Here is a 12,257-nt window from a genome sequence, read left to right on the forward strand (position 1 = left end):
CAACTCCCCTCCCCCACAATGAAGAAGCTCTCTGCCCAACTCTCCTCCCCCACAATGAAGAAGCACTCTGCCCCAACTCTCCTCCCCCACAATGAAGAAGCTCTCTGCCCCACCTCCCCTCCCCCACTATGAAGAATCTCTCTGCCCCAACTCTCCTCCCCCACAATGAAGAAGCTCTCTGCCCCAACTCCCCACCCCACAATGAAGAAGCTCTGCCCCAACTCCCCTCCCCCACAATGAAGAAGCTCTCTGCCCCAACTCCCTTCCCCACAATGAAGAAGCTCTCTGCCCCAACTCCCCTCCCCCACAATGAAGAAGCTCTCTGCCCCAACTCCCCTCCCCCACAATGAAGAAGCTCTCTGCCCCAACTCTCCTCCCCACTATGAAGAAGCTCTCTGCCCAAACTCCCCTCCCCCACAATGAAGAAGCTCTCTGCCCCAACTCCCCTCCCCACAATGAAGAAGCTCTCTGCCCCAACTCTCCCCCCACAATGAAGAAGCTCTCTGCCCCAACTCCCCTCCCCACAATGAAGAAGCTCTCTGCCCCAACTCCCCTCGCCACAATGAAGAAGCTCTCTGCCCTAAGTCTCCTCCCCCACAATGAAGAAGCTCTCTGCCCCAACTCCCCTCCCCCACAATGAAGAAGCTCTCTGCCCCAACTCCCCACCCCACAATGAAGAAGCTCTCTGCCCCAACTCCCCTCCCCCACAATGAAGAGGCTCTCTGCCCCGACTCCCTTCCCCACAATGAAGAAGCTCTTTGCCCCCAACTCCCCTCCCCACAATGAAGAAGCTCTCTGCCCCAACTCCCCTCGCCACAATGAAGAAGCTCTCTGCCCTAAGTCTCCTCCCCCACAATGAAGAAGCTCTCTGCCCCAACTCTCCTCCCCCACAATGAAGAAGCTCTCTGCTCCAACTCCCCACCCCACAATGAAGAAGCTCTCTGCCCCAACTCCCCTCCCCCACAATGAAGAAGCTCTTTGCCCCAACTCCCTTCCCCACAATGAAGAAGCTCTTTGCCCCAACTCCCCTCCCCCACAATGAAGAAGCTCTCTGCCCCAATTCCCCTCCCCCACAATGAAGAAGCTCTCTTCCCCAACTCCCCTCCCCACAATGAAGAATCTCTCTGCCCCAACTCCCCTCCCCCACAATGAAGAAGCTCTCTGCCCCAACTCTCCCCCCACAATGAAGAAGCTCTCTGCCCCAACTCCCCTCCCCACAATGAAGAAGCTCTCTGCCCTAACTCTCCTCCCCCACAATGAAGAAGCTCTCTGCCCCAACTCTCCTCCCCCACAATGAAGAAGCTCTCTGCCCCAACTCTCCCCCCACAATGAAGAAGCTCTCTGCCCCAAATCCCCTCCCACACAATGAAGAAGCTCTCAGCCCCAACTCTCCTCCCCACAATGAAGTAGCTCTCTGCCCCAACTCTCCTCCCCCAAAATGAAGAAGCTCTCTGCCCCAACTCCCCTCCCCCACAATGAAGAAGCTCTCTGCTCCAACTCCCTTCCCTACAATGAAGAAGCTCTCAGCCCCAACTCTCCTCCCCACAATGAAGAAGCTCTCTGCCCCAACTCTCCTCCCCCACAATGAAGAAGCTCTATGCCCCAACTCCCCTCCCCCACAATGAAGAAGCTCTCTGCTCCAACTCCCCTCCCCACAAGGAAGAAGCTCTCTGCCCCAACTCCCTTCCCCAAAATGAAGAAGCTCTCTGCCCCAACTCCCCTCCCCACAATGAAGAAGCTCTCTGCCCCAAATCCCCTCCCACACAATGAAGAAGCTCTCTGCCCCAACTCTCCTCCCCCACAATGAAGAGGCTCTCTGCCCCAACTCTCCTCCCGCACAATGAATAAGCTCTCTGCCCCAACTCCCCTCTCCACAATGAAGAAGCTCTCTGCCCCAACTCCCCTCTCCACCATGAAGAAGCTCTCTGCCCCAACTCCCCTCCCCCACCATGAAGAAGCTCTCTGCCCCAACTCTCCTCCCCCACTATGAAGAAGCTCTCTGCCCCAACTCCCCTCCCCCACAATGAAGAAGCTCTCTGCCCCAACTCCCCTCCCCACAATGAAGAAGCTCTCTGCCCCAACTCCCCTCCCCCACAATGAAGAAGCTCTCTGCCCCAACTCCCCTCCCCACAATGAAGAAGCTCTCTGCCCCAACTCCCCTCCCCACAATGAAGAAGCTCTCTGCTCCAACTCTCCTCCCCCACAATGAAGAAGCTCTCTGCCCCAACCCTCCCCCCACAAGGAAGAAGCTCTATGCCCCAACTCCCCTCCCCACAATGAAGAAGCTCTCTGCCCCAACTCCCCTCCGGACAATGAAGAAGCTCTCTGCCCTAACTCTCCTCCCCCACAATGAAGAAGCTCTCTGCCCCAACTCTCCTCCCCCACAATGAAGAAGCTCTCTGCCCCAACTCCCCTCCCCACAATGAAGAAGCTCTCTGCCCCACCTCTCCTCCCCCACTATGAAGAAGCTCTCTGCCCCAACTCCCCTCCCCCACAATGAAGAAGCTCTCTGCCCCAACTCCCCTCCCCACAATGAAGAAGCTCTCTGCCCCAACTCCCTTCCTCCACAATGAAGAAGCTCTCTGCCCCAACTCCCCTCCCCCACAATGAAGAAGCTCTCTGCCCCAACCCTCCCCCCACAAGGAAGAAGCTCTCTGCCCCAACTCCCCTCCCCACATTGAAGACGCTCTCTGCCCCAACTCCCCTCCCGACAATGAAGAAGCTCTCTGCCCTAACTCTCCTCCCCCACAATGAAGAAGCTCTCTGCCACAACTCTCCTCCCCCACAATGAAGAAGCTCTCTGCCCCAACTCTCCCCCCACAATGAAGAAGCTCTCTGCCCCAAATCCCCTCCCACACAATGAAGAAGCTCTCAGCCCCAACTCTCCTCCCCACAATGAAGAAGCTCTGTGCCCCAACTCTCCTCCCCCACAATGAAGAAGCTCTCTGCCCCAACTCCCCTCCCCACAATGAAGAAGCTCTCTGCCCCAACTCCCTTCCTCCACAATGAAGAAGCTCTCTGCCCCAACTCCCCTCCCCCACAATGAAGAAGCTCTCTGCCCCAACTCCCCTCCCCACAATGAAGAAGCTCTCTGCTCCAACTCCCTTCCTCCACAATGAAGAAGCTCTCTGCCCCAACTCCCCTCCCCCACAATGAAGAAGCTCTCTGCCCCAACTCCCCTCCCCCACAATGAAGAAGCTCTCTTCCCAACTCCCCTCCCCCACAATGAAGAAGCTCTCTGCCCCAACTCCCCTCCCCACAATGAAGAAGCTCTCAGCCCCAACTCTCCTCCCCACAATGAAGAAGCTCTCTGCCCCAACTCTCCTCCCGACAATGAAGAAGCTCTCTGCCCCAACTCCCCTCCCCCACAATGAAGAAGCTCTCTGCCCCAACTCCCCTCCCCTACAATGAAGAAGCTCTCTGCCCCAACTCCCTTCCCCACAATGAAGAAGCTCTCTGCCCCAACTCACCTCCCCACAATGAAGAAGCTCTCTGCCCCAAATCCCCTCCCACACAATGAAGAAGCTCTCTGCCCCAACCCTCCTCCCCCACAATGAAGAAGCTCTCTGCCCCAACTCCCCTCCCCACAATGAAGAAGCTCTCTGCCCCAACTCCCCTCCCCACAATGAAGAAGCTCTCTGCCCCAACTCCCCTCCCCACAATGAAGAAGCTCTCTGCCCAAACTTCCCTCCCCACAATGAAGAAGCTCTCTGCTCCAACTCCCCTCCCCCACAATGAAGACGCTCTCTGCCCCAACTCCCCTCCCCCACAATGAAGAAGCTCTCTGCCCCAACTCCCCTCCCCCACAATGAAGAAGCTCTCTGCCCCAACTCCCCTCCCCACAATGAAGAAGCTCTCTGCCCCAACCCTCCCCCCACAATGAAGAAGCTCTCTGCCCCAACTCCCCTCCCCACAATGAAGAAGCTCTCTGCCCCAACTCTCCTCCCCCACAATGAAGAAGCTCTCTGCCCCAACTCTCCTCCCCCACAATGAAGAAGCTCTCAGCCCCAACTCCCCTCTCCACAATGAAGAAGCTCTCTGCCCCAACTCCCCTCTCCACCATGAAGAAGCTCTCTGCTCCAGCTCTCAATGAAGAAGCTCTCTGCCCCAACTCTCAATGAAGAAGCTCTCTGCCCCAACTCCCCTCCCCCACAATGAAGAAGCTCTCTGCCCCAACTCCCCTCCCCCACAATGAAGAAGCTCTCTGCCCAACTCCCCTCCCCCACAATGAAGAAGCTTTCTGCCCCAACTCTCCTCCCCCACAATGAAGAAGCTCTCTGCCCCAACTCTCCTCCCCCACAATGAAGAAGCTCTCTGCCCCAACTCCCCACCCCACAATGAAGAAGCTCTCTGCTCCAACTCCCCTCCCCAACAATGAAGAAGCTCTCTGCCACAACTCCCTTCCCCACAATGAAGAAGCTCTCTGCCCCAACTCTCCTCCCCCACAATGAAGAAGCTCTCTGCCCCAACTCCCCTCCCCACAATGAAGAAGCTCTCTGCCCCAAATCCCCTCCCACACAATGAAGAAGCTCTCTGCCCCAACTCTCCTCCCCCACAATGAAGAAGTTCTCTGCCCCAACTCCCTTCCCCCACAATGAAGAAGCTCTCTGCCCCAAATCCCCTCCCCACAAGGAAGAAGCTATTTGCCCCAACTCCCCTCCCCACAATGAAGAAGCTCTCTGCCCCAACTCTCCTCCCCCACAATGAAGAAGCTCTCTGCCCCAACTCCCCTCCCCCACAATGAAGAAGCTCTCTGCCCCAACTCCCCTCCCCCACAATGAAGAAGCTCTCTGCCCCAACTCCCCTCCCCACAATGAAGAAGCTCACTGCCCCAACTCCCCTGCCCCCAATGAAGAAGCTCTCTGCCCCAACTCCCCTCCCACACAATGAAGAAGCTCTCTGCCCCAACTCCCCTCCCCCACAATGAAGAAGCTCTCTGCCCCAACTCCGCTCCCCCACAATGAAGAAGCTCTCTGCCCCAACTCCCCTTCCCACAATGAAGAAGCTCTCTACTCCAACTCCCCTCCCCCACAATGAAGAAGCTCTCTGCCCCAACTCCCCTCCCCCACAATGAAGAAGCTCTCTGCCCCACCTCCCCTCCCCCACAATGAAGAAGCTCTCTGCTCCAACTCCCCTCCCCCACAATGAAGAAGCTCTCTGCCCCAACTCCCCTCCCCACAATGAAGAAGCTCTCTGCCCCAACTCCCCTCGCCACAATGAAGAAGCTCTCTGCCCCAACCCCCCCCACAATGAAGAAGCTCTCTGCCCCAACTCCCCTCCCCACAATGAAGACGCTCTCTGCCCCAGCTCCCCTCTCCACAATGAAGAAGCTCTCTGCCCCAACTCTCAATGAAGAAGCTCTCTGCCCCAACTCTCCTCCCCCACAATGAAGAAGCTCTCTGCCCCAACTCTCCTCCCCCACAATGAAGAAGCTCTCTGCCCCAATTCCCCTATCCACAATGAAGAAGCTCTCTGCCCCAACTCCCCTCTCCACCATGAAGAAGCTCTCTGCCCCAGCTCCCCTCTCCACAATGAAGAAGCTCTCTGCCCCAACTCCCCTCCCCCACAATGAAGAAGCTCTCTGCCCCAACTCCCCTCCCCACAATGAAGAAGCTCTCTGCCCCATCTCTCCTCCCCCACAATGAAGAAGCTCTCTGCCCCAACTCCCCTCCCCCACAATGAAGAAGCTCTCTGCCCCAACTTCCCTCCCCCACAATGAAGAAGCTCTCTGCCCCAACTCCCCACCCCACAATGAAGAAGCTCTCTGCCCCAACTCCCCTCCCCCCAATGAAGAAGCTCTCTGCCCCAACTCCCCTCCCACACAATGAAGAAGCTCTCTGCCCCAACTCTCCTCCCCCACAATGAAGAAGCTCTCTGCCCCAACACCGCTCCCCCACAATGAAGAAGCTCTCTGCCCCAACTCCCCTTCCCACAATGAAGAAGCTCTCTGCCCCAACTCCCCTCCCCCACAATGAAGAAGCTCTCTGCCCCAACTCCCCTCCCCCCAATGAAGAAGCTCTCTGCCCCAACTCCCCTCCCCCACAATGAAAAAGCTCTCTGCCCCAACTCCCCTCCCCCACAATGAAGAAGCTCTCTGCCCCAACTCCCCTCCCCCACAATGAAGAAGCTCTCTGCCCCAACTCTCCTCCCCACAATGAAGAAGCTCTGTGCCCCAACTCTCCTCCCCCACAATGAAGAAGCTCTCTGCCCCAACTCCCCTCCCCACAATGAAGAAGCTCTCTGCCCCAACTCCCTTCCTCCACAATGAAGAAGCTCTCTGCCCCAACTCCCCTCCCCCACAATGAAGAAGCTCTCTGCCCCAACTCCCCTCCCCACAATGAAGAAGCTCTCTGCTCCAACTCCCTTCCTCCACAATGAAGAAGCTCTCTGCCCCAACTCCCCTCCCCCACAATGAAGAAGCTCTCTGCCCCAACTCCCCTCCCCCACAATGAAGAAGCTCTCTTCCCAACTCCCCTCCCCCACAATGAAGAAGCTCTCTGCCCCAACTCCCCTCCCCACAATGAAGAAGCTCTCAGCCCCAACTCTCCTCCCCACAATGAAGAAGCTCTCTGCCCCAACTCTCCTCCCGACAATGAAGAAGCTCTCTGCCCCAACTCCCCTCCCCCACAATGAAGAAGCTCTCTGCCCCAACTCCCCTCCCCTACAATGAAGAAGCTCTCTGCCCCAACTCCCTTCCCCACAATGAAGAAGCTCTCTGCCCCAACTCACCTCCCCACAATGAAGAAGCTCTCTGCCCCAAATCCCCTCCCACACAATGAAGAAGCTCTCTGCCCCAACCCTCCTCCCCCACAATGAAGAAGCTCTCTGCCCCAACTCCCCTCCCCACAATGAAGAAGCTCTCTGCCCCAACTCCCCTCCCCACAATGAAGAAGCTCTCTGCCCCAACTCCCCTCCCCACAATGAAGAAGCTCTCTGCCCAAACTTCCCTCCCCACAATGAAGAAGCTCTCTGCTCCAACTCCCCTCCCCCACAATGAAGACGCTCTCTGCCCCAACTCCCCTCCCCCACAATGAAGAAGCTCTCTGCCCCAACTCCCCTCCCCCACAATGAAGAAGCTCTCTGCCCCAACTCCCCTCCCCACAATGAAGAAGCTCTCTGCCCCAACCCTCCCCCCACAATGAAGAAGCTCTCTGCCCCAACTCCCCTCCCCACAATGAAGAAGCTCTCTGCCCCAACTCTCCTCCCCCACAATGAAGAAGCTCTCTGCCCCAACTCTCCTCCCCCACAATGAAGAAGCTCTCAGCCCCAACTCCCCTCTCCACAATGAAGAAGCTCTCTGCCCCAACTCCCCTCTCCACCATGAAGAAGCTCTCTGCTCCAGCTCTCAATGAAGAAGCTCTCTGCCCCAACTCTCAATGAAGAAGCTCTCTGCCCCAACTCCCCTCCCCCACAATGAAGAAGCTCTCTGCCCCAACTCCCCTCCCCCACAATGAAGAAGCTCTCTGCCCAACTCCCCTCCCCCACAATGAAGAAGCTTTCTGCCCCAACTCTCCTCCCCCACAATGAAGAAGCTCTCTGCCCCAACTCTCCTCCCCCACAATGAAGAAGCTCTCTGCCCCAACTCCCCACCCCAAAATGAAGAAGCTCTCTGCTCCAACTCCCCTCCCCAACAATGAAGAAGCTCTCTGCCACAACTCCCTTCCCCACAATGAAGAAGCTCTCTGCCCCAACTCTCCTCCCCCACAATGAAGAAGCTCTCTGCCCCAACTCCCCTCCCCACAATGAAGAAGCTCTCTGCCCCAAATCCCCTCCCACACAATGAAGAAGCTCTCTGCCCCAACTCTCCTCCCCCACAATGAAGAAGTTCTCTGCCCCAACTCCCTTCCCCCACAATGAAGAAGCTCTCTGCCCCAAATCCCCTCCCCACAAGGAAGAAGCTATTTGCCCCAACTCCCCTCCCCACAATGAAGAAGCTCTCTGCCCCAACTCTCCTCCCCCACAATGAAGAAGCTCTCTGCCCCAACTCCCCTCCCCCACAATGAAGAAGCTCTCTGCCCCAACTCCCCTCCCCCACAATGAAGAAGCTCTCTGCCCCAACTCCCCTCCCCACAATGAAGAAGCTCACTGCCCCAACTCCCCTGCCCCCAATGAAGAAGCTCTCTGCCCCAACTCCCCTCCCACACAATGAAGAAGCTCTCTGCCCCAACTCCCCTCCCCCACAATGAAGAAGCTCTCTGCCCCAACTCCGCTCCCCCACAATGAAGAAGCTCTCTGCCCCAACTCCCCTTCCCACAATGAAGAAGCTCTCTACTCCAACTCCCCTCCCCCACAATGAAGAAGCTCTCTGCCCCAACTCCCCTCCCCCACAATGAAGAAGCTCTCTGCCCCACCTCCCCTCCCCCACAATGAAGAAGCTCTCTGCTCCAACTCCCCTCCCCCACAATGAAGAAGCTCTCTGCCCCAACTCCCCTCCCCACAATGAAGAAGCTCTCTGCCCCAACTCCCCTCGCCACAATGAAGAAGCTCTCTGCCCCAACCCCCCCCACAATGAAGAAGCTCTCTGCCCCAACTCCCCTCCCCACAATGAAGACGCTCTCTGCCCCAGCTCCCCTCTCCACAATGAAGAAGCTCTCTGCCCCAACTCTCAATGAAGAAGCTCTCTGCCCCAACTCTCCTCCCCCACAATGAAGAAGCTCTCTGCCCCAACTCTCCTCCCCCACAATGAAGAAGCTCTCTGCCCCAATTCCCCTATCCACAATGAAGAAGCTCTCTGCCCCAACTCCCCTCTCCACCATGAAGAAGCTCTCTGCCCCAGCTCCCCTCTCCACAATGAAGAAGCTCTCTGCCCCAACTCCCCTCCCCCACAATGAAGAAGCTCTCTGCCCCAACTCCCCTCCCCACAATGAAGAAGCTCTCTGCCCCATCTCTCCTCCCCCACAATGAAGAAGCTCTCTGCCCCAACTCCCCTCCCCCACAATGAAGAAGCTCTCTGCCCCAACTTCCCTCCCCCACAATGAAGAAGCTCTCTGCCCCAACTCCCCACCCCACAATGAAGAAGCTCTCTGCCCCAACTCCCCTCCCCCCAATGAAGAAGCTCTCTGCCCCAACTCCCCTCCCACACAATGAAGAAGCTCTCTGCCCCAACTCTCCTCCCCCACAATGAAGAAGCTCTCTGCCCCAACACCGCTCCCCCACAATGAAGAAGCTCTCTGCCCCAACTCCCCTTCCCACAATGAAGAAGCTCTCTGCCCCAACTCCCCTCCCCCACAATGAAGAAGCTCTCTGCCCCAACTCCCCTCCCCCCAATGAAGAAGCTCTCTGCCCCAACTCCCCTCCCCCACAATGAAAAAGCTCTCTGCCCCAACTCCCCTCCCCCACAATGAAGAAGCTCTCTGCCCCAACTCCCCTCCCCCACAATGAAGAAGCTCTCTGCCCCAACTCCGCTCCCCCACAATGAAGAAGCTCTCTGCCCCAACTCCCCTTCCCACAATGAAGAAGCTCTCTGCTCCAACTCCCCTCCCCCACAATGAAGAAGCTCTCTGCCCCAACTCCCCTCCCCCACAATGAAGAAGCTCTCTGCCCCAACTCCCCTCCCCACAATGAAGAAGCTCTCTGCCCCAACCCCCCCCACAATGAAGAAGCTCTCTGCCCCAACTCCCCTCCCCACAATGAAGAAGCTCTCTGCCCCAACTCTCCTCCCCCACAATGAAGAAGCTCTCTGCCCCAACTCTCCTCCCCCACAATGAAGAAGCTCTCTGCCCCAATTCCCCTCTCCACAATGAAGAAGCTCTCTGCCCCAACTCCCCTCTCCACCATGAAGAAGCTCTCTGCCCCAGCTCCCCTCTCCACAATGAAGAAGCTCTCTGCCCCAACTCCCCTCCCCCACAATGAAGAAGCTCTCTGTCCCAACTCCCTTCCCCCACAATGAAGAAGCTCTCTGCCCCAACTCCCCTCCCCACAATGAAGAAGCTCTCTGCCCCAACTCCCCTCTCCACAATGAAGAAGCTCTCTGCCCCAACTCCCCGCTCCACAATGAAGAAGCTCTCTGCCCCAACTCCCCGCTCCACAATGAAGAAGCTCTCTGCCCCAACTTCCCTCCCTCACGACGAAGAAGCTCTCTGCCCCAACTCACCTCCCCACAATGAAGAAGCTCTCTGCCCCAACTCCCCTCCCCACAATGGATGCTGTGAGTCTTTCATCACTGAGCTGTCTGCATGCCTCATGCTTTGCACACATTTCACTGTCAGGGTGACTATTCTGACAGAGGAAATGAGCACCATACCACGTGTGCATTGCATGCCCAGAAGGTACGCACATTTGCATGACTAGCACAGACGTGATTGATACATTGGGGGTCATTATTATGCTCCCACAATGCACTTTGTTTTTATGCAAAGTAGCCAGCATCCTGTATCGAGGACACGCACATCATTCAACACCTAGCTCCACCCCGCAGTCCCACCCAGACCACTGACAATCCCCCCGCAGGAAGGGGGCGAGGGGATCCCCCAGTAACCTTTGTCCATTTACAGCACAGATCCCAGCAACATTTCAAGTATTCAAATAAAACATTCATAAGGCCCAACTATGGGGGCTAGGAATGGCTCTTTGAATCATACAACAAGCTCGAGATCCAGTTAGTTCCAGTTTTCCTGTCCTCCATACATGCCAACATTCTGTGACCAAAAATCTGTAGGAATCTTAAAGTTTCAAAAATATAGAAAAGAATATTGGTATTTGTTGACACTAAATCGGTAGGCGGTAGGACTGCTTAAAAAGCGGTATCCTACCGCCTAAATCGGTAGGGTTGGCAAGTATGTAGCAGGCGCCGGAACGAGGGGTGCTGCGTTGTGCAGCTACGCTGAAGAAATAGCATATTGCACTTGCAGGCGGGTGGAAGTGGCAAGACTCGCGCAGGGGGCAGCATTCACTCCTGGAGGCCATGCGGACTAAGGGCCTTCCGGGTGAGTCGGCGGAAGGAAGCCAAGCTCCAGGCGCCGGTGGAGCTCACAGTCCCAAATCGTGGCATCCGGCAGCACCGGGCGCTTTGAGCTTTGGTGGCGCGCCTTGGGTGCGGGTAAGGTGCCAAATGCTAAAACTATTGGGTTGTCAGACCTACGAGTCCGCACCACTCTTCTGTAATTTGGTTGTGTTGCATATATAGGGGGGAGCAGCTGTGTTATGGCAACCCTAGCATAAAACACTATGCTATGTATAGATTAAAGATAATGGGGTGTGTTCCCGATACAAACGCTCCTTTTTAGAAAAAAAACATTTGCACAAGTAAAAACTAAATAAATGTTCCATTTAATGGCTATACTCTGTGACCAGAGTACATCCCATTATATATAGGATTGAGGGATTATTGTTTCTTCACAACATCCCTGTAATTACCTATTAATAATGTGCCAGCGATGCATAAATGTGCATTACAGCACAAGGTGCATCACTACACATATAGGGCCTGATTCATAGAAGTGTTTTATAATGGCACAATCCCATAGGAAAACATTCCATGAATCAGGCCTGAATTGTTTGTAACTGTTAGGGATATTTCTCACACAAGTGCTAAATGTCCCTCTACCTTAGAGCCCTCCAGCTCTCTTACTATATTTTGGGGCTTTGAACTTTTCATTTTCAATGTGTTTTACTTTTGTGTTCTTTGGATATGGAGTTTTAAACAACTCCATAGGCATCATCTTTTTCTGTGTGTCACACAGCACCTTCAGTGACACAGGGATGTCTTTCAGACTTCCCAAGGTTTAAATACCTTCTCTGGGACTGACTACTGTTTCCCAAAGCATGTAAAGTTAAATTGACTTTACTAGCCTCTTTAAAATCTTCCTATCGCGTGCTGGGGGGTTTGCCTAGCTTCCCCTGAGTCAAAACCCTCATGTAACAGTCAAATGTTACCCTTTTCTACTTTAAATAGCTGGTGGCAGTGGTTTAGATCAAACTACCATGATTTTTCCCGACCGCGAACAACAGTAGCTAAAAATCGGGTCAGCCATGTTTTTCAATATGGCGCCCAAGTCCTATCTGTAAAAACAGACTCTGGTCAACTTTTTCCACCATTTCCTTTGGGAAAGGTCCTTCTTTTGTTTGCCTCTGCGTGCCAAACCAGGTTTGGTCCCTTTGTTCGTTGGCCTTTGGCGGGCTTCCTCTGGCGCCTGAGTGTCTGGGATGGACAGGATGAGAGGGAGGTGCCCAAAACTCCCTTTGCTTAATCTCCTAGGAGACCTGAATGTGCTCTGGCATGATTGGCCGGCTCGCTGTCATTCCAGCCTGGCTGTCAC

The sequence above is a fragment of the Ambystoma mexicanum genome, chromosome 1p (assembly GCF_040938575.1).
Source record: "Ambystoma mexicanum isolate Mex_15411 chromosome 1p, UKY_AmexF1_1, whole genome shotgun sequence".
NCBI classification, from domain to species: domain Eukaryota; kingdom Metazoa; phylum Chordata; class Amphibia; order Caudata; family Ambystomatidae; genus Ambystoma; species Ambystoma mexicanum.